Genomic DNA, 27227 nt, shown 5'->3' with positions numbered 1-27227 from the left:
CTGTTTTCAGATATATCATCAAGTTAATAAAATGAAATTGCATGCATGCCTTACTTTTTTCCCATCATCATCCACATTATTAGAAAGTGAGTGTCATCATCAAGTAGGATTTATTAAAAGCTCCCATGCACTAAGTGCTTTCATTTTAAATTCAAGTGAGGATTCTCTTACATATTTTATATGCATATTTTGGCAATATGTCTCTTATTGAGCTTTTATGACAGTTTTTGGAGTCTGATGTAATTCCTGAATTATTTGCTCCTTATCACTGGGTGTTCATTGTAGCAGAGCAGCATAACTTCTTCCATTGTGGACACCTGCTTGTCTTCTATTAGCATTTCTTTTCTTATTTAAGAAATAATTTTAATAGGAGTTTCAGTTAATGATGCTATAGAATGGTGTGATGTTACTGCTAGTCCGAGTGAGATCCTTGGATCACACTTCAAATAACATTGGCATCACCTGGAGGCATTTTTAAAATTTAGTATCTCAGACCCTAGATCCCCATGTGATTCATATGCCCTATAAGGTTTTAGGAGTACCACTATATTTAATTTGCTTGCAAACAAGTTTGAAATCCAATTATCAGAGTCAAGTTTTTTAATAGGAGATAAGTTGAGTGCTCTTCACTTCTCTGTAAATATAAAATATAACTGTATTAATGTGGCGAACTTTAACATTTTTATCCATAAGACTGCTGAACCGCTCAGCTGAAAGTTATTATACAAATTAATTATTAACTGATAGTTTCTGAGTGTATGCCTACCATTTCCTCTTCTTAATTTCCACTGATGTTTCATCTTTAAAAGGTAAGTTTTTAAACGATGTCATTTGTTAAAGAAGTACCATACCAATTCATCATGAATGAGAGTGGACAGTGTAGGATAGTATAAAGAACACTGGATGGAAGGTAAGAATAAATGGTTTATGGTTGTAACTCCATTTTGTGTTAGTGATATGCTGCCCTGAGGAAAAATTACTTAAACATTTTAGAGCTGCAATTTCTTATTTAAGATGAGGAAAAGAGTTTGAATTAGAATGTGTCTAATGTTTTCAATTTAAAATTTGAAGAATAATATTCACAATCAGATATTTTATTCATGTTTAATTATATGAACATATTTATATCTTAATATTAACAGGATTTCACAGATATTTAAAGGCAAGAGAGTTTAAGGTTAAACATATGGGCTTTGGATTCAGACACACCTAGTCATAAATCTGGGCCCTGCCATTTACAGAACACTTTTTGGCACTAAGCAATTTACTTTTATACTTAATACCTCCCTAGAGCTAGTGTGAGAATTAACTGAGATAAAATATGTAATATATCCCTTGTACACATAGAGGTCATTTATAATTGGCTATTATAAGTAATTTCATCTTCTGTAACTAAAATAACAGAATAACAAAAATGTATTTATTTATAATGCTTTGGAGGACTTTACATTTACACTTGCATACTCTTTCCTCTCCACAGCATTGGTATCTATATTATATAAATGGTTACTAACTTTCAAATATTTTCACAGCCTTGAAAAGTATCCAATAGATAATCAAATATGCCTCTAATTATAAGATTTTTAAAACTGAGTATATTCATCTGATTCGTTCTTGATCCTAAAAATAGCAGTTTTTAGTTCTAAGATATTTGATATAGTTGACTTTTGGTGGGTGCTGATGGGAGCATTTTTAAATACTGACTGTTCATTATAATCACCTGTGAAGGTTTTAAAAACATACATTACTAAAACCTACTTGCATAGTTTCAGAATAAAAAGGTCTGAGGTAAATCTTAGGCATCAGGTTTTTTTTTTGTTGTTGTTGTTGTTGTTTATCTTTTTTTTTAAGGCAAGACAACCTTTTATTGACCTCACAGATTGCAAGGAACTTGTCAGCTCACAATCCCTTATTTTTTAGTTTATTTACTCCTTCAACACCATGGTCCTCCTAGATGGTCTCCCATACCAAGTACTAACCAGTACTAACCAGGCCCGACCCTGCTTAGCTTCCAAGATCAGACAGGACTGGGCTTGTTCAGGGTGGCATGGAGGTAGACAGGCATCAGGTTTTTTGCATATAGTTCTAACGTGCAGCTACGGTTGGGAATCTCTGGTGCAGATGAGCTCTTGAATTCATTGTTGGAAAATGCTATAAATGAACAGAATATATTGACAGATTTCTTAAACAGATGAAATTCAAACCTTGTCAACAACTTATATGTGAGTACCCTTATTATGCACAAACACATTCACCCATCAAATCTAAGTAAATACTTGGTAAAATCCGAGCAACATATTTTGCAGTGAAAAATATCTAAACGGCAGAAAAAGTCATTTAAGGATAATTATTCATTAGAAACTCATCACTTTATGAAACATTTTGTTGCTATGGGATCTTCCTGTTGGTTCATGTGGTGTTACAGTCTCTTAATTAAAAAAAGAATTATGCCATTTTCAGTCTTACACAAATTCAGGATGTGTATCAGAACATTCATACAAATTAATTAAATGATTATGGTAGGATATATTAATATTACAAATATTTTATTTGTAATATTACTATTTAAATATAGAATCAAATTTTCAAGATTTAATAAATATGTGATTTAGATATTTTTTCTTCATTGTTAGCACATCTTACAGTATCTACAATTGTTTATACTTAAATGTTCAAAACTGAGCAGGATGTGTTAGCTGTTATAAACAAGCAAGACTCAGAAAATTTACTATAATTTGATCAAAAGACAAACTAGACAGTTTTAATATAGTAACTTGTAACTGAAGCTTTACAATACAAAAAAATTAAATCACCTACTTTGTTTCATGATTCACATCTTGTTTCTAGAATACTGATGATTAGCAGGTGTCTTGAATGTGGATCTTTTTATTGCAGAAGACCTTTTTTCTAGTACTCTTGAATTTTACTAAGAAATTTCTGTTTTTTGTTACTAGCTATTTTACTGGAGGTTTTTTCCTTCCAAAGTAGATGTTAGACATTTTTCAAAAGCCTTCTGACTTATAATAGATAGGTTGATTAGTCTTAAACTAGTGGATCAAACAATTCTCATAAAATTTTTGAATGAAATTATATTCTTTCTGTCTGTCTTTCTGTCTCTCTCTTCTATATGTGTGTGTATGCACAAGTGCATGTATGTAAACTCTGGAAAGAATAATTATTTGGCTGCAAAATACAAAATTGGTTTGTTCAGGTAATCAAACTATATATTTATTAGAGATTTAGCAGATGCGAATAAATAAAAATAGTTACATAAAGAGAGAATCTTCTTAGACCAACATGAAGTAAAAGCAGTGGCATTAATACATATGTATACATGTAGATGTATAAGTATACAGAGAACTGTGTATGTATGCAAGCACTCACATATATGGATCTACTTATAAGTGCATATGCTCACACAATTTTTTTGAGATCTTTTTATTATGTTCATAGTTACTCAGTGTTTTTTATTAAAATGATTTTAAAAGTAATATCAGTGTTTTCTTCTTATGTATAGATTTAGAATAGAGTTGTATCCATTCTTACTTATATTGTTATTAACTGATATTTTATATAATTAATATATTAAAATAAGGACAAAATCTCAATAAAGTATTATAATAAACACTAAGGAGTAGACCAAATAAGTCAAATAAAGGCTCTGTTCCTGATGACAAATAGAAGCATGTGGTTGAGCTCTTATTTTATAGATAGGGCAATATTGTCCATAGAAAATAAATTATAAACCCATAAATGTGTAGATAGTTAAAAGGAGAGCCAGGAATAAAAGTTTTCGCCTTCATATCTCATTATGTTACTTTAATTTCAGTAATTCTATTTCAGTCATTCTGATTTCCTGTATCATATTCCCAGAGATCCTGATTCAATATGCATGATACATTTTTGTACTCTGTAAGCTCTTATTAGTACCAGCAGTAAATATTAGTTTATTCCTGCTTAAAACATCCTAGAATACATCTCAATCATAAAAAATTAAGAACAAATTTACTTTGTACTTATCTTGTGGAAAATGAAAGTTTTTTGTTTAAAAACATTTATTTTAAGCCATACATAGTTTTATCCAAAGCAATAATTGAAAATATCTATCATTCCCCAAATTCTTACTTTGCTGAAACTTCAAATCAAGGACACAAACTCCAGCCTTTAGATATTACATGGTCGTCAACAATGTTCATTTTTATTTCATAGTGCAATCTCTTTTAATAATATAAGAATATTTTTAGAGAAAGTAATTTTAAAAGTGTAGTTTAAACAAAGGATTATTTTATTTATATATTTGACAAATGTCTATTAAAATACCTGTTAACAACTTAGGAAAAAAGCTTTCATGATAAATAATATTTTCAAGAATGCAACAGACAACATAAAATTAAATGCAAAATGTAATGAGAATGAATGCCACTCTATCTTAACAATGCAAGTGTGCTATTGTTGCTATATTTCAACATTTTTGGAGGATCTAGCTAATGTACAATTACAATATAAGGTAGGAAATGTTTAACTATTAAAAAAGAGAATAAAATATGTTCATTATTTGAAGATGCTATGATAGCTTCAAAATTCCAAGAGAATCAATGAACAAACTATTAGAATTAATAAAAGAATCCATCAAGGTGGATTGATACAAGATTAACATGTTTAAATCAATACTGTTGCTTTATATCAACAATAGCCAGTTAAAACATAATAGAAAAATAATCCCATCCAAAATAGCAATACAGGAGAATATATCTAACAAGAAATGCACAAAAAGAGTAACTGAGCCAATAACAGTTACTGAAGAACTATTCATCTGTAATAATGATAACAAAAACTCATCACCAGAAATGACAGATGTTTGTTCCTAAAATGTTGCTTTGAAAATAAATATTTCTAAGTGAAATCATACTTTCTCCCTGACTTTCATAGCAATATGAGATGTAATTACTGGAAATTATATTCCTCTATCATAGTATTTACTATTAAAATGGTTTTTCTTAATAGGAAAAAAATTACTATTGCTAATAAGAAGTTAAAATAATCATTGTTCATCATGGGCCATGCAAGGGAGATCTTTTATAAGGAGTTATCCTCAGTAGTACAATCCATATCTGGGATACACATAAATGGTCTGCATGTCCTAAAATAATAAATATTAAATATATCAGAGCCTCATTTTAATGATACCAACTGGAAATACACACACACACACACACACACACACACACACACACACATGCACTCAATATTTATCTAAATAAGATAGAATATATAAGGATAGGATATATATATAGGGTAGGATATATATATATAGGATAAATAAGAATAGAATTATATAACATTTAGTAAAAAAATAAATGATTAATAGGACAGACATCTCCCCCGGTTTGAGTTTGGTCTGTTTTCTTTTAGGTCTATTTAAGGGGGTATCTGGGTAGCAGTAGCTTATAGCCTGTGAACAAGTCATATTTGACAATCATAGACAATCTAACTGAATAGGGAGTAGAGTTTTCATACTCGTCGTTAGGGAGGACTTCATTTACTACTTTATCTTTCCAGTCCAAATGTAATTATTATCTCCAATGCATCGTAGGTACATTGATGAAGCTGTGAAAAAAAGATAAAGCATGGATATAATGCAGGATGAAATATGGTTTATTTGTATGTGGTATTGGAATGAAGTAGGTTTTTTATTACATACTTTTTGGTTGTTTGTATATTGATTTGCTTAGCTGCATAGCTCTTTTCCTTCGTAATCATACAATACATATGATAGTGACTGTATTAAAAGTATTTTGGTAAATTTTTTTTTCTAAGAGCACACTAAAATAAAATAACATTTCAAGGAGTAGAAGACACTGGAGAGCATAAAATACAAGTTCATAACTATGAGCTTACACACACACACACACATACCCACATACCCACATAGGCATGAAGACCTATCCAGACCCCTGCTCCCAACATACAACTTGTTTCCAAACTTCTAGTCAGTTGCTATTAGAATTAATTCCTAATATTTTCAAAGTAAAATAAATCTTGCACAATCGACACTATGCTTTAATATGTTATCTTTAAAAATTTGGAGGAAAAAGTTCACTTACAAATAATATTTTTCGTAGGGCATTACATACCTACACAAATCAAAATAAAACAAAAATAAATGAAAAAAAAATTGACCAAAATTTTCCACATTTCTTTTTGCCATAATCAATAGCACCAGTAAGCATATGTGTTTTTTAAAATAATTTTTACATATATTTAACCCTGATTTTAAATAAATTGGAAATAATTCATTTAAAATAGAGTAGAAAGACTTAAAAGACAGTTAAAATCAAATAATAATTTGAAATCTTTTGGTTTGTAAAATAATTTTTACTTATTTTTATTTAAAGACTTAGTTATTTAAAAAGTTCAAAAAAGTGACATAATAGGATAACTTATTAGTTAATATAAGAGATAAAAAATCACTAATCAAATATTTCAAGTTTTAAAAAGTGTATAAAAACATTTTCTTTTCAGGTTTTGAAAATTCAGAAATTTAGTTTAAACATGACAATTGTGAAGGATTACTATAATATGAAAATTCAGAAAATTCTCATTCCTAATGACAATTATACTTGTATTCATTATGTACTTGTTTTAAAATTAAGTCTCAATCTACAAATCATGTCAGAAATATATCAGATATTATACTTAAGTCCAATATTAATTTTTAATTTGCTGTAAATTGGTTTACTATTGGACTAGTTAGTATGTACTTTAGTTAGTGTGTACTTTTTAAATTTAAATCGAGGAATCATTTAGGAATTGAAATATCTAAAATTAAAATATTTTAATCCAACAATAAGTAAATAAATAAGAGGAAGTTGAATAAGTAACATAGTATTTAGCAATTTCTTGTTGACCTAATTTAAATTCCAAATGTATTTACAATCATAAACTACAATTAACTTTAATATTATACTACTAATTTTTAATTTTCTAATATAAATGCAATGTTAATAAAAAACAAACTTTAAAATGTTTGTTACATACCTTCTAAAATTAAACTGATTAATCTCTGAGTCATGGAGAAAACATAATTTTTTGTCCAATTGCAATGTTATTGATAGAAATTAAATTGAATCTTCTTGACAAATTTAAATATTTTAATAGTCTTATTTTAAATTAAATTTGCTCTAATTTGGGCTATGTTTTCTGAATTTATCCCCAATGATCCAAAGCAACAAAATCAAAGAAAAGGCTTTGATTTGATAATCAGCAAACACAACAGATTTTAAAAATACAGAGTTAATGCTATGTACTAAATGTCATAATCACAGGCACATATGAGATGACATAAGTCTTACTACCAAACTTGTATATTTTGAAACATCCAAGTATTTGGATCATAAAATAAAATTGTGGAATTTGAATTGTGAATTAGAATGAAAAAAAAGAGAACTAATATGTTACAAACTTTCAATGTGCTCTCTTATTTTTTGGCTTAAAAAATTTATCAGGTCCCTTCCAGTCAAAGGGAATTGTGTTTGATGTGGACTAATTTATTAATATTTTGAGATGGAATAACTATTTTTTTAAATAGTCAGTTATCTAAAAAATGAGAACAGGAGTTCTACCTTGACAAGCAGAATGTCTTAAAATAAATACTGGGGGTATATTAAAACTCATTAGAAAATGCATGGAAAAAATTTTTTTGTTTCACTTGACAGCTCACTCTAACGCATTAGCAGTTTCTTCCTGGGTGTTGGAATTAATTCTGCCACAAATATATTTAGTATGTTTCAGGTCCCATCCCCAGTAGGTTTCCACACTTTATTCTTTAAGTTATTGCTGCTTTTCTATCTCGTGCTGTGTAGAAAAATGATAGGATATTGAAAAATGATAGGATATAATCGCTTGGGATAGTTGACATAATCTGTTCAATTGTTTTTGCTACCAATGCTTTTTTCCCCCCAAGGAATTCTCGGAGTTTCTTTGCCTTTGCTAACCCTGCTCTAGGAACCAAATTTGTATCAATTCTTATGCATTCTCTTTTTAGAATGAGATGATGTTGGACTAATATTGCTACTGTCACTCATTCTCCAAAGAGTATTTTGTTTCATACCACTAAGAATTATGATTTTTAGATATTCTTTAAAGAAGAATATTGGAAAAGGCATATTCTAAAAGTAGACAAATTATATAAATCTAACATAGGCTTTCTTCCTCTTTTAGTTATGTTTTTGCCAAGAATGATCAAATGATCTACTTTTCCCTATGAAAATCTATTATTTACTTTGATACAATTTTTTTGTTTATATTTTAGTGGAAATAAATTCTTTCACAAAAACAGTAAATGAGACTTTCAGATATTTTACCCTGAACTATAATTTATAGTTGCTAAATAGAGCATTTTCATAAGGTTTGTGATCATAGCCACCATTTTTCTTATCTTGCCTCTTTTTAGTCTCACTTTGTTCCTAAAAAGGCTCTTGTTCTTTGAGAATAGCTTGCTATCTAAGAGAACTTTAGAGAATTGATAATTTTTAGAGAATATTTAGGCATAATGGCAATAATGTATATTTGATTGCTCATTGGTCAGACTAGACCATATTATATAGTTTAATTTTTCCTTCTTTCTTACTGGCTGATTCAATATTATATATGATTACTGCTCTGCTAGCAAGATGGAATACAAGTTCTATTTGTTCAATTAGATCACCGTATTAGAATTTAACAGGCAAAATACACATTTTCTCTTCACCAGCATACCTCATTGTGTGTTACTAGCTGGATGTGTTTTCAGAATTGTACTTATGTTTAACAATAGTTATATAATATAAGAAAAGGGAGACTAGGAAAGTTATTCTTATTTCTATAGTCATAGAGGTTTACAATAATATCACATTATATAATAGGCATTTTAAAATTCTTTTCTAATTTTGCAAATTAGTGAACTTTTATTTATCATAGAAATAAATAGTACAATGATGATTGTAATCTGAAGTAACATTATTTGATGTTTTTCTTTGAGTAATTTACATTTAATTTGGGGATTTAAAATTTATTTTGTATAGATCTAAAAAGTAGAATCAAATTGAAACTATATTCTGTATCCCCAAAATACTATAATTTTAGTTTGCAAGTTTTCCATTTCAAAATATATTGGGCTGATTCCATTTAAATTTAAAATTACTTTAATTAGCTCTTGATAATTGAGATTTACTATTAATTAACTGTTTCTCTTTTTAAATCATTTTTCATGGTCTTTAGATTTCTCATTTGTAAAATAAATAGATTAAACAGAAAATCTCAAATGCACCTTCATGCTCTAAACTTCCTTGATTATAACTGTGCTTACAAGCTGTATCAAGTTCATTATAAACAAATGTTCTCTCAAAAAATGATTTCAAAACATTTGAAGATATAAATAAGATTATTTATTTTCCAGCCTCTTCAAAATACAAATTTTCCCAATGTCAAATGATAAAAAACTGACCTTAAAGTTCTGTTGATACTCATCTTTCTTATATTCATAAACAGGTAACTTAGGCCACAGAATGTGTATCTAATTCATTCTTATTTTCTTCACAAAAGAATTATTTGCTTAACAATCAATTGCAATTGTATATAACACTGAATTAGATGCAGGTCCAAGTTTGGCTTACATAAAAAATACAAGGTTTTTCTGGCTTTTTATTGCCCATGGACTGTAGTAATTGTTTTCAAAGCTGTCTAACTATTAGAGACATTTGTTGTATCAAAACGAGGAATGGAACAGTGGGTTCTGTATTTTTTAAAAAGTTCACTATATAAACATCTAACTAATGTACTGTATACTTGAAACTAACTATATATATATATATTTTTTTAAATCTAAAAATAGAGGTTCAAGAAGTGATATGATATTAACCACATTTAGGAACTATTTTGGATTCAAACTGTTAAATGAGGTTTTGCCTTTCTAACCTGGCACCACCAATCTTTTCATTCTCACTTCCTAAACGCAACAAATGCCCTCCCCCAAATCTCCAATGCATATACACAATAGTGATACACATACACTGATGTGTATGTACCATCACTAGATAGTTACATTCTCTTCTGGCTGGATTGCACTCATGCAAAAATGTCCTTCTCTTTTTCCTCTGCTGTACGCTCTTATACTTCATACTACCTCACTGTTTCTCTGATGAAATGTCATGTTGCCTTCAAAATCCAGTTAATCATTATCTCCTTTGTGAAGTCTTATATGGTGGCGCTTGGAAATTCTTAATACTTTCCTCCCATCTGCTTCATTAATAGGGTTTGGTGATCAGCCAATGCACTGTTATGAAATACTTTTTTTAAAGAAAACAATATAAAATATTGCAATTTTAAAAAAGAATTAAAGTCACCAATTTTATATCACCTGTTTTTACATTAGATGGAATGTTTCCGTGATAGTTTACTGAAATTAAGATGTTCTCTGAGATTTTGTACTTTCACTTATTCATCATATGTTGAATCGTTGAGTAATTTTTTCCAAAAATAATAGTAGCTACGTTTGTGTTAAAGTCTTCAAGATAACAGGCCTATAATGCACACTTTATTTTGCACTACATTAATTTTACAGCACTGATTTTGTTAACAAGCTCCTCCAGCACCTTGTGAAACTCAACTTCATATTAATTCCGAAGTTACATTTCAGGTTTTCATCTTAATCAAGTTAAACTGCATTGGATAAACTTGTTTATTAATTTCAAGGTAAATCCCTTATGCAAATATTCTGCAAACTTCCTTAACCTAGTTTCACTTTGAGGTATATTTTATAGACTGAGCCATTCATTCTTTGGTTGTTTCACACTTGTTCTTTTTTGTATATCATGTTTTCTCTTATTTCTTTAATTTCCTTGAGATCTTGCAAGTGCTATGCGGGGATTTGTTTTTCATTTCAAAGTACTATATTAGTATTATTTGGATTTTTATATCTAAATTAGTATACAAGTAAGCTTAAGAAAATCGTTAGTTATAAACCCTGTATTCTTCCTTTTAATTAGTATACTGGCTTATATATACATTTTAAATTTTATTCACTAATTGCATTTATGAATTTTCTTAATGGCAGTTACTATCTAATTTTAATGGTATAAAATATTTCATAAAAGTATCACTGCTTTTAGGAAAGTGCAACTAATATTATTGGTGTTATGGTAGTTTTGAAGTAATGTGCACCTAATTAAATCTGTGTGTGCATATGCGTGTGTGCATGTACATGTGTGCATGTGTGTATTTGTGTGTATTAAATATTCTGGGTTTGTCCAAAGACATAATTTTCAAGGGAACCAAAAAAGTCTTGGCTTTTATTATAATGTGAAACATTGGTTTCCTAATTTATTTATTGTAAGAATTTCAACAAGAATATTTATTTCATTTATGATTGAAAGTTTATAGAATATAATGATAATTCTCTATTTTTATGAAAAAACATATAAAGAGAGGGAGTCCTTTAGTGGTTTTACCCAGAGAAGTGGGAACAGTGTGACATCTGGCAGCACTATGGGCCACTATATTTTATTTTAGGTACTATTGTTACCTCTACAGAAGCATCGTTAATGCCCAATCACAAGAGTCTTTCTTTTGTTTTCCTTCTGCAAGCTTGTCAATGGAGTTCCATTTTCATTTGCCAACTCTTTTAGGTGTTTGTGTCAAATAATTATTTTCTATCTAGGGAAACCATTTTCTGCATTGTAGAAAGAATTAGTCTAAGCTGCCTTTTATTTTTGAAATATTTATATTGTTTACTTCTCAAGAAATTGTTATTGTAATTTTCAATAAAATGAGAAGTAAATAAAATTAATGTGGGCCATCTTTATGCACTAGACATTGTGACATGGTTAGGGACTATTCATTTAATCATTTTAACACCAAATCTCCTCCTGAGGGGTGTGTGTTTCTTTTCTTGTTTTGGAAAGAAGAGGGTTGGTTCAGGTTAGCAAACTATCAGAGGAAAAAAAAAATATATATAGATGCTCAAGGAGAGAAAATTCTTTCTTTATTTTACTAGATGGTGTTTTTAAAGTATACTTTAGAGAAACATTCTCATGGATAGATACTGAGCAAGTTTCAATTATAATATTTTCCTGGCAGCTTTAACAATGGAGAAATTGTGGTTGATTATCTATTTACACATCAATTCCCTCCTTAAACAAAACTAAGCTAATATTCATTTCTCTATCAGTCAGTTTATCTATCTCACCATGTATGTATCTAAAATCTTCTCCAGCTCAAGGTCAGGAAATGCACACTGATGAGATAAAACAACTAGGAATGGACAACAGTAGTGGGACTGTGCTCCAGACACACAAAGTTGGGACTGCATAAGGAACAGGATCCATACACATCACTTGGAGAGCTCTATGTATTCAGTTAGATCTGGAGGTTAAAATTTAAACTGGGAAACACAGAGTTAGGACTTGGAACACTGAGGAAATAAATAATCTCAATGACCTGTTTAATCAGAAAATACAATGAAGATCATGCTCACCAATAGTTCCTTGGGTACTTTATGATCTAACTTATTCATGCATATAATCTTCTACACAATCTCTGATGTAATGACAGTTGGAAAACCATTTATACAAGTAGTCAGAGTAAAATGATTTTCTAATCATATATATATATATATATATATACATATATTTAAATATTTTGAGAACATATACAAGATATAAGATATCTACTTCAAATAAATTTTGTTTTGTTTTTGGTTAGTAGCATTTGTTAAAAATCTCTTTGTGTGGAGACTTTAACTTACTATATCACATAATTTTCTGAAGATTGTCCTACAGTAATGAATTAGTCAATTTCATGTAAGCCAGACTCAAGCCAGTGATTGGAGTAATAGAATCTTTGTCTCATCAATCTCATGAAACATTTAGTCTCCATTTCAAGAACAGTTTTAGGTCTATTTCTAAATGTGTATTCTATTTTTATATTATGCCAATCAAATATGTTCTCAAAGGAAAGCTGAGTAAATGGCTCAATTATGGCCATTGATGCCTTTCTCCTCAATTTCAGGACCAGTGCTTCTGAATTACTGTGGGCAAAACTTGTATGTTCCCCATGGAGAAGAATAATGGAAGAGAGAGAGAGAGAAAAGATTCGATTCTGTAGATTTAGAGTTCAGTATTTTAGTTTAAATCTTTGTTCCCTTGACTGTCATTACATAGTAATATTATTCATTTTTGATTTGCCTACAATTTTAGGGTATTACATTTGTTTGATTTGTCCATTAAAAAAGTATCTCTGCCAAAAATTCATATTGTTTTTGCCAAAAAAAAAGCACATAGATGCTTTTGTATAATATACATGCACAGTTATAGCAATGTGGCACAGTAAATGAGAATAATTCACTCAAAATTTTTATGAGAGTCAAGACATTCTTTTAATTTTTATTTGAACATGGAATATTTTCAATATTAGTTGTTATAAGCTTTCCAGTGAGTGCAAATATTTTCCTTTGATGATGAATTTTAGGCAAGAGTTAGAAAATCAATCATGAATTAAAATATTTACTTTTACTTTTTGTCTTCACTAATTACAATTTGCACTGTATTTACTATTTATAAATAGTGGCTATTCTAAAGAAATGGATATCCATCATAACTTTGACAAATTACAGTTCTGTGAACCTGAAAGTAAAAAAGTATATGAATGTATGAGCTATATATTGTTTTTCTTAATGACTAGACGCGACACATCATTAGTACTGTTTTATTCTTCAAGTATAAGTGTTTCTGAATAAACTGATGTGATTATCCTAAATTTAATAATGGTGCTGTAGTCTGGGCTATGTGTTGCTGTTTTTTTTTTGCCAGGGCTTTGATTTTTACCATCATCTTTTTCTTTTTCTTTTCTTTTTTTTTTGCTAAATTTAATAATTTCTTACTTCTCTGATAACATTATTCTTATGCAGTCATATGCCAGCCAGTGTTTTCTATTCAGTTTCTTGAAATGATTGATTTTTTTAATTTTAATTATGCAGAACTTTTCCAAAAGTATTTATTGTACATAAATACTTAGAGCATGTTAAATACTGACATTTTACTATATTTTTACACTCTATCTGACTTTATCTACTAGAACTTCTCTTTCCCCAGCAAAGCAGTGCCCTTTATCTTAAAAAGTGATTATGTGGGTTAAAATTATTGATTTTTCAACATATACCAAAATGGTTGAATGTAAAATGTGGACAAATTGGAGAAAATCAGTGTGAATTCTTCTTTAATTCAACTTCCACAATATGCAGTATGACTGTACTTCATATCAAAATATTCTTAATGTGAAGACTATATTCTATTCCTCTAGTTTGCCTGGAACCATGTGATAGAACATTAAATTAGAAAATTATCTTTATCTGTTGCCTTTTAAATACTTCAACTTAAGAAAAAAAATTTAGATTACCTTTTTAAGGGTTTCAGTTTTCAAATAAAAATTTGTTTCTATATTAGTAGCATGTTATTATAGTTGTGCAAGTAAATTTCTTATAGAGTCAATTTTCCCCATGATAAAAAACAAAAAAACCTAATTAGTAACTTTCCAATGGTGCTGCAAAATGTATGCTGTCAGTGTAAGTACTCTTGTGTTAAACTCTATTCTCTTAAAAGTATATGTAACCTCAAGGATCCACAAAAATATTTTTCTATAGATTACCTTGTAAGTGATCTTGGGTTTGTTTCATTGTGGTAAATATAAAATTATGTGTGCATTTGTTTTTAAGATCTTTGAATGTTGACAATATGTATTTTTTTAAAAGTTGATGGGTAATCAAGTAAAAATAACTAATAAAATTTCAGGTGAATTAAGACTATACTCTAACTCAAAATAAAAACAGCAGAACCCAATTCTCTTTTGTTATTTATTTTGTATGCTTCTTTGTAAAACTGTTGATATATATATATATGTATGTATATGTGTGTGTGTGTATATTTATTTTTTAATTTTAATTTTTTTTAGGGCAAAAAGATATATTTAATTAGAAAGCATAGCTCTGCTAATAAATTCATTTTCTGGTTATATTTTATATTTTATAACCATAGTCATGGGGCATAAGGTTAGATTTTCTATTTAATTACAGTATCATAATAATATAATAAAAAATTAGCTTTTAAAGGATTTTCAAACAAAAATATTTTACCAGCTATAAGAAGTAAATTCTTAACTAAATTGGATAATCTTTCATTTACTTTTACCTCTGATAGTTATTTTCAAATAATCTTAATGATTATTATGAAAAAATTAAAATATTTTCTCAGATATTATGAAGAAATATTAAATGTAAGTCTATCCTTACCTAACAGTCAAAAAGATTTTTCCCCCGAAAACTGAACAATTTATAACTCCAAAAAGACATATCTTTGAAAGATTAATCTATTTTGTGTCCTTTAGTTGGCTAATAGCTTCCACTTATTAAATATTTCCTGATGAGAAATTACTGCTTTTACCATCCAGTCTCCTATTTTAAAAACCCTGTTCACAGATATTAGGAGAGATCTAAGTGAAAAATAAGCCCACTGAATGGTTGTTCATTTAGGATGTAAAACCTTTTTAAGTGCCATTTCAAAAAGTCAGACTATATACTTAATAGAACTTAGAGGAGGTCATGTGGTAAAGAATTACTCATAATGATTTAATTCATTAATTTTATAGATTATAGTTTCTGCTCTTCTATTGATACACAATGAATTTATGTATTTAACTCCCATTAATACTAATGGTAATTTTATGCATAAAACAGAAATACATTTAAAAGAAAGAGTCTTTTTTTCTTGTTAACTAGGTATCGCCTTTCCTTACTACATCTATGTAGAAACTTGAATTTAGGCAAAAAAATTAAAATTCCATGATAAGGACATTTGAATTATTGACAGATTTACTATAAAGGGATCTCCTTATCATTTAAATTCTTCTTAAAATGATTGCCTTACAATACAGATATATATATATATATATATATATTTTTAATGCAATTATTTGGGATTAATTTTGCTTTATGCTTATTGAATCATTGCAGGATATTAAAACCTTGGAAATGATAAATATTATATTGTTATAGATAATTGAAAGTTTGACTACTCCTTCCCCTTGTTTAAATATGTAAAAGAAGATTTCCCCCTCCTCATTTTTCGGCTATATTTTGACTCTGACTTCTTAATCCCAATGTGGCTATTGTAGAGAATAATTAATACACTGGTGGCAATGTGTTCAAAATAATTTCTCTTATTCATGGATTGCAAAAGCAAAATGTATGGACATTTTAGGTGAGTTACTTGATGTGTTACTTGGGAATTAGTGTAAAGACTTGAAGGAACTCTGAATTTTGTTTCTAGAGATAGTGGACACATCTTGCCAGTGTTCTCCAGATCTAAGGCGAGAATGGAGATGTTACACAGCATTTATGTGGGCTATCCTCTTCTTTTATGTCTGGATGAATTTATAAAAAACATAATATAATTGGAAAGAGAGATCAGTTTTCCAATTAACCAACGTATTCCTTATTTATGTTACAATATACATACAGCATGAATCAAAATGTTAATTTACATGAGGGATATAAATGACAGCCATATTTAAAAATTAATTAAAATAATTTTTTTAAAATAGAACCAAAACATAGCTCCTATTACTCTTTTGCTGAAAATACTTCAATGAATCTGTACTCCATTTAAAGAAAAAGCCAGTTTCCTTACAATGGCCTATAGTGCTTCAAAAGAAATATAATGAAACTCACATAATTCATTGTATCTTTTCCAGTGATTTCATTGATAAAGATAAAATTAAACAAGAAATTATGCTTAATAATATGTTTTATTTAAACAAATATATTCAAAATCTTTCAATACATAATCAATATTGAACATTATTAATCAGATATTTTACAGTTTTTTAATACTCATCTTTGATAATCAGTGGATATTTTACCCTTATAGCTTCTCTCAATATGGATGCTAAATTTTACACAGGGATACTTGTTATTTAGATTTAATAAAATTTACCATTGAAAAAGTAGATTCATTTAATCAGGATGTTTCAAATATACTTAAAAATTTTCCTAAATTTTTAGGAAATCAATTACCAGAAAAAACTTGTAATAACTGGATCCACACTGACAAGTGCTTCAGTTTTAAATGACAAACCAATTAAAATTATGTAAAATTAAAAACTAAATCCCTCAGGTGCATTCGACACATTTAAAGTGTTCACTATCACCAAATTGCACTGTACAGTTTTATTTACTCTACCTTGGGTTATCACTTTATCACTCTGATTTAATTTTCTGCTATTCTCTTTTCTACTCTGTAGCCACACTGGCTGCCTTCCTCTCCCTTAACTGTCCCCTGACCCTCCACATACACACACAGATACTCTCAATTCTTTCCTGCCTTGGGGTCTCTGCATTGTCTGTTCCTCTGCCTACAATGCTTTTCCTCCAGATATTGACATGGCTAACTCCCGCAACTCCTTCAAATCTTTGTTCAAATCTCATCTTCTCAATGGAGCATATCCTAACCCTGCTATTGAAAAATCACTCCCAGCTCTACACTAATCCTGCTTTCATCCTTTTCTCCTTGGGACTTATTCCTTGCGAATATCCTAAATGATTTATGCTTTTTTTTTTCTAATGTTGATTATTTACTTGATTTCTCTCTTAAATAGGATATAAACTTCAAGATGATAGGGATTTTTATCACTTTTTTTCCCTCACATATAACAAGCAGCTAGAACAGTGTCTGATATAATTAATATTCAGTAACTTTTTGCTGAATTGATAATTAAATCTCTTCCTACAGTTTGGGTTTACAAACTAAGGGGCAGAAAATAGACCCTTAGGAAAAGAATTATTTCATGTTTTTTTCTGTTTAAATCAGCCATCTAAGTCTTTCACTAAATGTCCCTGGGGAAAATAAAAAGGTTGGAGAGCGTTGGAGAGAGACTCAGGAGACTTAATTTTTGTTCTCAGCTCTGTAGCTACATAACCTCAGGTAAGCCATGTCACATATCTAGGATTGAGATTTTTCTCTTCTATATATGAGGAAATGGAACAAGTATCACTGCATTTCCTTTCATTTCTAAAATTCCCACTTGGAGCTACTTTTCATCAGCACACTTCCAAAAAAGTTTGATAAATACATCCACTGGGAGCAAAATGCAATTTAGCGTAGCTCAGTAAGCAGTTTGATTCTGTACATATTAGCGAGGGTCTGCACTCCAGAGAGTACCATAAAAGCAGAGCCCATAATGGAGAAACAGCGAACAAATACATGAGAGAAATTGGCATAGGCAATATTGTAGACAATGACTAGGGAACTTATGATGGTGAAGAACTCCTATATTGAGAGATATGGATGTAAAATATATTAAAATGTTTAATTTAGTGCTCGGAGCTAAGCAATTATATGTATATCATATGGGGTCATAAAACATAATTTGAACCAATGGAAATTTAGTGAAGTCTGGAAATGATATAACCTGCTTCATTTAGATTTTCTTCTATAAATAATTAAGTTCTGTATGCCATGCAAGATGTGAAAATAAATTACTGCAATTAGAGATTTTAGTTAAAAATAGGATATTTTAAATGATAATATAAAGCAGAGTATAAAATTTCATTTACAAAACATACATTTTAATAAGATTTCAGGGAGCAGAAGTTACTCATTACAGAAAAGATAAAGAAAAACTTTATTGGAGGGATGTTGTCAGAGCATTTTAACTTGTATCTATATTACATTTACTTAATATTCTCAATTTTCATTGTTCTTCTAATTGTTTTACTATCTCCCTAATTTGGTAGTAAATATAAGAATGTATAAAACTTTAAGTGTGGGAAACTAGAATCAATTTCTGATTTATATTTAGAATACATACTGTTTTCAGTATGTGTATATATATGTAGATGTGTAGATATGTAATGATGTTTTTTATGGATTTAATTATAAATTTTAGTCATAATGTATTCATTACAAACAATTCACTGAAAACTAGTGAAAAGTGATCTTTTTCACCTTTTGTTAAACAGAGTGATAGCTTAATACTTGAAAAATAGTGATGATTGATTAAATCGAAGTTAATGATTTTAAAAGTGCTTGTTATTAATAAAGCTAAAGCCATTAGTTGATTTTTAAAATCTTTTTAGGGATGCAAGATGATCTTACTAAAAGAGCACCTCCATTAATACTAGTGAGAACTAATAAAAGATGCAGTGCCTATTTAATAATTAATATCACCAATATCAGTAAGAATATACATTAGGTTAAGTCTGTTCCAAACGCTTATAGGATTTTACTGCAGAGTGGACTTAACCAAGAAATGTCAGGCTAATATTTCTTAAATACTAAGATTCTTGGTTCTAATCTCTATAATAATGCAAGTTAAGGACCTGAGGGGCAGGGTGGGGGGTGGGCAGACCATTTCCAGAATATGATAGTAATTTTGAAAGAAATTATATATTTCTTTCTGTTATTATGATTGTTGTTCTATTTGTTCAGGGTTCTAAGTTTTGAAATAAGCATAACTTTTAACATGTTTTACTCCTTATGGAAAAGAAAATTAGATGGGTTTCTTTTAACGAACAAATAGCATTACTTAGCTAAGTGTGGCTTGTCCACATACAGAAAGTATACTTAGAATCAGGAATTTAAAGCAATGTTAGAAGTGAATCTTGGGAGAAAATGTCACATTAGATAATAGCAAGCTAATTCTCTCAAAATTCAACTCAAGTATTGAATTAAAATTTAATAATTTTTGAGAGTTTATTACATACCAGCAGTATTTTTCCATATACTCTGTTAGATAACCACACAGAAACATTGTTAAGTGTAATCATATGAGAAAGCATATTAGAATTGACTTTAATTCCCGTGATAACAGAGAAGGCAGAATATATTATTTAATTAATGTGAAAAAATAAAAGAAAGTATGACATGGTATATCTTCTAGAAGAAAAAAGCTAAGATTTTCATCTATTATAACAAATGTACCACTCTGGTGGGGATATCGATAATGGGGGGGGTGGGCGACAATGCTTATATGGGTACAGAGAGGAAATGGGAAATCTTTGTACCTTCCCCTCAATTTTTCTGTGTACTTTAAACTGCTTTAAAAAGTAGTCTTAATTAAAATAATAATAATAATAATAATAATAATAATAATAACAAAGAACAAGAAGAGAAGTCTGAGAAATTGTAACAGACTAGAGGAGCCTAAGATTATGTGATGACTAAACATAATATGATATCATAGATGGAATCCTGGAACATAAAAAAAGGATGTCAGGGAAACACTAATGAAATGTGAATAATTTATTGAGTTTAGCTAATAATGTATCAATATTAGTTTGCTACTTGTGACACTATTACAATGACATAAGATGTTGACAATAGGGAGAACTGGATACAGGGTATTTGAGAATCTCTTTAGGATCTTTGAAACTGCTGTAAATCTAAAACTATACTAATATAAAAAAAGGTATTTAATATATATGAAAAGTCAAGATTCCCTAGGTGAAAAAATGTTTAAGTAATTACTATGTGGCAAATACTTTTCTGACACTATGGATCTCATTTAATCTTCACATAAATCTTATGGAAAAGTTGTATTACTATCCTTCCAAATTAGAGAAAATTAAGATACTATACAGTTAATTAACTTGTTCATATTAGTGATGCAGCCAGAATTTTGTTGTTGCTATTGTTAGTTCATACAATTACTTTTTTTCATATTTGTTGAAGCAATAAATCAGACATTTTTTACAGTAATTTCTGTCCAAGTGGCTGACCATAAGAAACTCCAACACTACACTCATCTGAAGGGCACTGCCATTCTCATCTACTTTATAGTATTTAAGGACAGTCAGCTTAATCTTCTTTCTCTTATGCTGATTCTTTCTGAGAGTGGTGTTAAGACTTTTTTCTTAGCAGCCAGGATTTTAAATTAGGAAATTTGTTTCTAGGAAGTGAGCTATTAACCACCTAATTACAAAAAAGAAAGAAAAATCTGTTGAAAGGGATTTCAATAGATCCAATCATTAATAGATCCAACAATAGATCCAATTCAATAGATCCAATCATTAATAGATCCAACAATTTTATTATATATATTCTATATGTTTTATTTAAAATGGACCAATCAAAACTCCTTGGGAGTGCTTATTTCAGCAGCACATATACTAAAATTGGAATGATACAGAGAAGATTAGCATGTCTCCTGCACGAGAATGACACGCAAATTTGTGAAGCATTCCATATTTTTATTTTACTTATATGAGGAACCTTAGGAACAAAAAGAACAAAGTAATCAAAAACAGACTCACAGTCTACAACCATGCCACCCTGAACAAGCCCAATCCCATCTGATCTCGGAAGCTAAGCAGGGTCAGGCCTGGTTAGTACTTGGATGGGAGACCACCAAGACCAGATGCTGTAGCCGTAAAAGATAAGGGATTGTAAACTGACAAGGTCCTTGTAATCTGTGAGATCAACCAAGGGTGGCCTCGCCTAAAGAAAAAAAAAAAAAAATACAGACTCACAAATATAGAGGGCAATCTGGTGATGGCCAGATGGGAGGGTGGTTGGGGGGCTGGAAGAAAAGGGTAAAGGGTTAAAGAAATACAAATTAGATAGTTGATAGATAGTCACGAGGATGGGGAGCAGGGCATAGAGAATGCAGTTAGCATTAATGTAATGGCTAGGTGAAGAGCCAGAAGAGCGAAAGAGAAATCAGGGAGATCATTTTATAAACTATATAAATGTCTAACTGATGTACTGTATACTTGAAACTAATAATAAAATTAAATTTAAAAAATTCCTTGAGAAATCAACTCTAAGACTCTTAATATTACTTCTATTTATGGAAGTTAGAGTATCTAAGAATCATTAATAGATCCAAGAGTTCCTTACCTAGAGGTTATCCATTGCATCTGGCCATGGTCAAAATTAATTAAAAAGAGTTGCCATGTGTTCAGTAATTACTAGTTGAGGTTCATTCGCAATATCCCTGTATTGTGAAGCATTTTATTATAATAGAAACTTCTTTTTTTGGAAAGAGTAACTAAGGATCTAATCATATTAAATACTTATAAGCTCTCAGTTCGACTGCTAAAAATTATGTTTGGCGACAAATGTTGTTTCCAGAAATCTTATTTTTTCATATAACCCTTCTATAACTATTCTGTTCAGGTACTAATTTGTTTAGTCTTTGTTTCTTTTCGTGTGCACTGTTGACCTAACAGTCATGGGTGTTTCATTTTAACATGGTAATGACTATACATTTGTAAATCAAACTGTAAAATCTCTATTGATTTATTTTACAAGTATATATTAGTTATTATTTCTTTTATGCACCCCTAGGTCTCCTATGTAAAATTATCTAATGATGTCTTATTATTTTTTATTTTAAAGATATTTTAAAAGACATTCCTCAAGTAAAAGTAAGATTAAATATTTAATTCGGTTCTGGCACAAAATTGTGTAATTTTCTTTTTTCGCAAATTGCTATGCTGTAGTAGGGTTAATATAAAAGCCACTTATTATCTAATGGAAGTTAATAGTAAGCAAAATTACATATGAAATACCATTCTTTAGTAAAGCATAATTAAGCTATTTAATATCACATAATGTGTGTTTCACTAATTTGTAGAGTAAACCTAATAAACTTCATGGTTGGTGCACACAAATGCACCAAGAAAAATAATTACCTTTACAACTTTTTCTCCATTGACTGTTTAATTTTTTAAATGCACATTTATGTGCATCATTTTTTGTGTGTGTGAAATATGTATGGAAATATGGTTCCTATTTAGGAACGGATAAATGCCTGTTAGCTATTCTCCAAGCAATTTAGATCTTTATGCCCCTATCTTTCTTTAAATGATCCTATTTTTAAAAGTTGTATTGTAGAAAGGGAAAGATCAGAAAATTCATATTTAGTAGTCAACCAAGAACAATTTCTTTGTGGTTTTTGTATATCTGAGAAAACATATCATATTGAACTACATGGCATTAATACAAATAAACTGTTCATTCCTGCTACAGCTAGAAGATAGTAATTGTGATTTGGGATCACCCACTAGCTTTTCAGAGCTAAGAACAAAACAAAGATGTTCAATTTTGGATTAACATAGCATCTTGTATAATGCATTTGTATATAATTATATATAAAGCTAGAGTAAGGACACTATTGTAGTATTACATCATCAATGTAAAGCTTTGCAGGAATCTTTGAAATAACGAATATTCGTATGCAGATATCTTATCTGCAGAAAGCCCAGAAATTGTCTACCAATTTTATATTCATAACTTTCATTCACAAGAATCTAGTGAATACATGTTCTCTGCAATGCTCCATTCTCTCTTTCTTTCTTAAAACAAGCCTTTTACCTTTTATGAAAGAATGATAAAGCTATTTTCCCTCTTGGACACGTTTAAGTGCATCACCTAATGTTATTCGTAACCTTGATTTTCTTTCCTGTCAAAGTCTTGCTTTCATTTTCAATCTTGCCATAGGGCTTTTAAAATAAATTTTAGGTAGTCTGCATTTCTAGAGTGTCTAAATAACACAGAAATGTTAACAACGTATTTTTCATTATCGTGTTATAAACACTAGTATTAAAAGAGAATGTTCTAAGTGGTCTGATTTTACCATGGTGGATTTGTGTTTAATGGTTATATTGTGTTATTGATAATTAAGAACATACAGTAAGTCTGAATGGGCTCAGTTTAAATTAGATTTTTAGGTATAATTTGTTTTATCCTTCTAAAGAAAATCTATTCTTAGCGATAACTAATTATTTTTATGCACATAGATATTATACTACTTTATGTGCAACAGACATTTACATATAAAGGCTGTGATATTTTGTGGAATATCTTTCAAAACACATATGACAGTGTTAATAGCATCACAGTCACTGTTCCTAGGGCACATATTTCAATTTCTGTTGCCCTTTTTTCCCCCCGTTTTTCTGCTGTAAGTACCAAAATAGTGTATTATACAGTAATAGCCTGGGAATAATAGTAGGACCATCATCTTTCCTTAAACTATCTTCAAATTTTATTTATATTTTTAATAGACAGTTACTTTTTCAAATAGTAACCTTTTAGAGAATATAGTAAATCTTATATTCATAATGACCATCATCATTATAGAAACTGTTCAGACATGTAAATCCAAGAAGGATGATGAAGAATGCACAGAATACATTTTGACTTTTTGAAACATTATTGGCGACTAAAAAAAAAAAATTACAAAATAAAATTAAGGGTAGTTGTAACTATTGGAGAGTCAATAAAGAAATTTAAAATATCCCAAACAAATATCATAATACCATTTTTACGAAATTGTGGAAGGATTTTTAAATGCCTGGAATCAAATGTGAAATCAAATGAATCAATTAACTTGATTGCAAACTTCATCATGAGTTAATCTGTTCCATAGCTGGTCAGATTGTTATAATACTATATATAGAAAGGAAGATAGCTATCTTTAAAAATTTTAATACTTACTTCTTAACTTCTTTTTCATGTGAATATTTCACTATATGGTCACTTTAGCAAACCATGGATTCATGCTTGGTCAAATCCTAGCAAATACATATCCTTTCTGTTTAGTCGATGTGTCAAAGTGATTTAAGTGGTAGAAGAGGAGTAGAAATTCAACAAAAACCAAATAATATCTTCAAGTCAGGCAGTTCTAAAGATATAGCTTCAATTATCACATACATCAGAGAGATTACGCTTCCCATAATCACAGAGATTATCAACGTCTAAGTTCAGAGCTATTAGTAAAAATACGAAAATAAAAAATCATAATAAATGCAATGTTACTTCAGTGTTCTTTCTCAATGGATATATAACATAAATATATGAAATATATATGTAATATATAACAACATCAATGCTCTCTCCTCATGTTGATGGCACATTCAAATAAAAAGGAACGTTTTTATCATATATTTGGATTTAAAAATTCTCAGATGACTCCTGACTTGTTCATTACTGAGGTAGCAACTTAAATTTAGATAAACTTACCCCATACTATACCTCTTTGCCCAGGATTTTAGTTTTGCATTAAAAAAACATTTAAGTAGTTTACTTGTATAAACAAATCACTATCATAAAATAAAATTTTAAAATATTTGAAAATAACATTTGTATTTCTAAAAATTATGCTTTATTTTCTCCTTAAAGTAAAACTAATTGGAATAAAATATAGGTCTGTGAATTATATGTGTAGGACACAGAAATCAGAAATATATCCTAATAATGAGGAAGAATGGAAAGTTTCTGAACGTAAAAAGTCTCAATCACTACCTAAATTTTATTTTATAAGTGATAGCTACATATCATTATAATTGTGCTAATCTTAAATATATTAGAGAATTTCATATTTTTCCTCCATTAAAGATTACAATGTAATGTGCATCATGATAGGCAAAATATTCATAATCTTGGCTGAATTGCATTTTATTTTTGGTTTCTTTTATATCTGATTATTTATCAGTCAGTTAAGTACCTGCTATAGGACCACGGGCAAGTTTCAGAACTTCCCTAGGCCTGGTTAACATGTCTAAAATTACAGTGTTATCACATGTAAAGCTGTGTTCACAGTACATAACATCTGGTAGGGACACACTATGTGGCAATGTCCTCCATTCTGTGACTCCGTTTTAAATGTGATTTATCAAATTTGGGCTAGTGACTTTAAAAAAGTACATATGTATTATACATATATTTAGTTTTTCTACATTTTGTGGACAAAGTTTTCTTTAATTTCTACTTAGAATATAAGCTTATGAAAAACTTTTTCACATTTAATCATCTCAATGATTCATATGTGTCTGAGACACTATAGTCTGAATGTTTGTGTACCCCCACCTCAAGTTCATGTGTTGAAATCCTAACCCTCAAAGTGAAGGTTAGAGAGTGGGGACTTTGAGTGGTGAGTAGGTTAGGAGGGCAGAGCCCTCATGAATGGGGTTAATGCCCTTTTAAAGAAGACTGACGAAGTTCCCTCGTCCTTCTTATCATGTGAGGATATAGTGAGAAAATGACTGCCAAGGAGGACATGAGCACTCAACAGACTCCTAACCTGCTGGCACCATCATTATTTTTTCCTAGCCTCCAGAACCTCAAAAATACGTTTCTGTTTTTTTATAAGCTACTCAGTTTATTGTATTTTGTTATGATAGTCCCAACAAACTAAGACGGGAAGATAGGTAATGCCCCATTCTGGGTATAGGGTGAAGGAAAACCTCCTTCTGCCTTTTTTAAGTTCCCCAGCTTCAGTCTAACAGCTCTACTCAAGACTTTGGGGAAAAAAGACCAGCATGTTCCCCTGTGCTTACAAAGCTGACACACGGATAATTGCAACAGAGTGTGTACCGTTGTCTATAATGCAGTTTTGTCTGGATATAAACAAGGAGTCTTTCAAATATTTCAAAAAATAGAACAAAAGGGAGTCTGAGTACACAGCAAAAATAATTCAGTTCCCCATGTGTCATTGTCAAGCTTTTGTCAGCTTGATGTTAGAAGAACCATGATGGAGTCTTGAGAATTAATGTCACAGAAAAACTTTGATAAATATTACCTTATCTTTCCTCACAACAAATCTGAGATTTTGGGGGGGATAGATATTTTATCTACATTAAGTGGAGGAGGAAAGGAGAAAAAGACAAGTTATTTGTTCATTTTCTAAATTAGTGTCAAATTCAGATCATAATCAGGTCTTTTGTCAACCATATTTACCTCATAATTATATATATTGAAAGTAAGTTACTCTCTAGAGAAATCAAGACAGAGAAAAAGCATTGTGAGAAGGGAAGGAAGAAATGGTAATATTTAATAAACTAATACATACTTTGCTTAGGGCCTCATTAAATACCCAGTTTTATATTTTTGCAGCATAAATTAAATTGCATGTATGCTGTACTTCAATGCACATGTCATATTATTTTTCAATAAATGGACTTAATGTGACTATGAAGGACAAAGTTCTTTCACAGTTCTAAAAGGCCACATTTTTTTTTTAGAACAGTGACTACAGATTGAAAAATGTAAAGCTCTCTGCTTTCTATAGTTATTTTTCCTCTCAATAGTAAAACAAATCTATGAACTTTAATGAAACTAAACACATGTCTTGACCGGTGATATAGGAATGACTTGATAACTAGGTGCCTGGGTGCTTGACTACACAACAATAATGGT

The 27227-nt window shown here is 29.7% G+C and overlaps 1 protein-coding gene and 1 non-coding gene across 2 annotated transcripts in view; both read left to right on the top strand.

Moving 5' to 3' along the window:
• The window catches only part of CADM2 (cell adhesion molecule 2), a 992109-nt gene that overhangs the window by 86615 nt on the left and 878267 nt on the right, over positions 1-27227 (top strand). The window lies entirely within an intron of this gene.
• LOC111737401 lies at positions 21170-21276 on the top strand. Its single transcript, XR_002779427.1, has one exon. It is a non-coding gene; the product is annotated as a U6 spliceosomal RNA (small nuclear RNA).

The sequence above is a fragment of the Pteropus vampyrus genome, unplaced genomic scaffold (assembly GCF_000151845.1).
Source record: "Pteropus vampyrus isolate Shadow unplaced genomic scaffold, Pvam_2.0 Scaffold26, whole genome shotgun sequence".
Classification (NCBI taxonomy): Eukaryota; Metazoa; Chordata; class Mammalia; order Chiroptera; family Pteropodidae; genus Pteropus; species Pteropus vampyrus.
The sequence above is the reverse complement of the archived record's forward strand: the minus strand, read 5'-3'. Positions and strand labels throughout refer to the sequence as shown.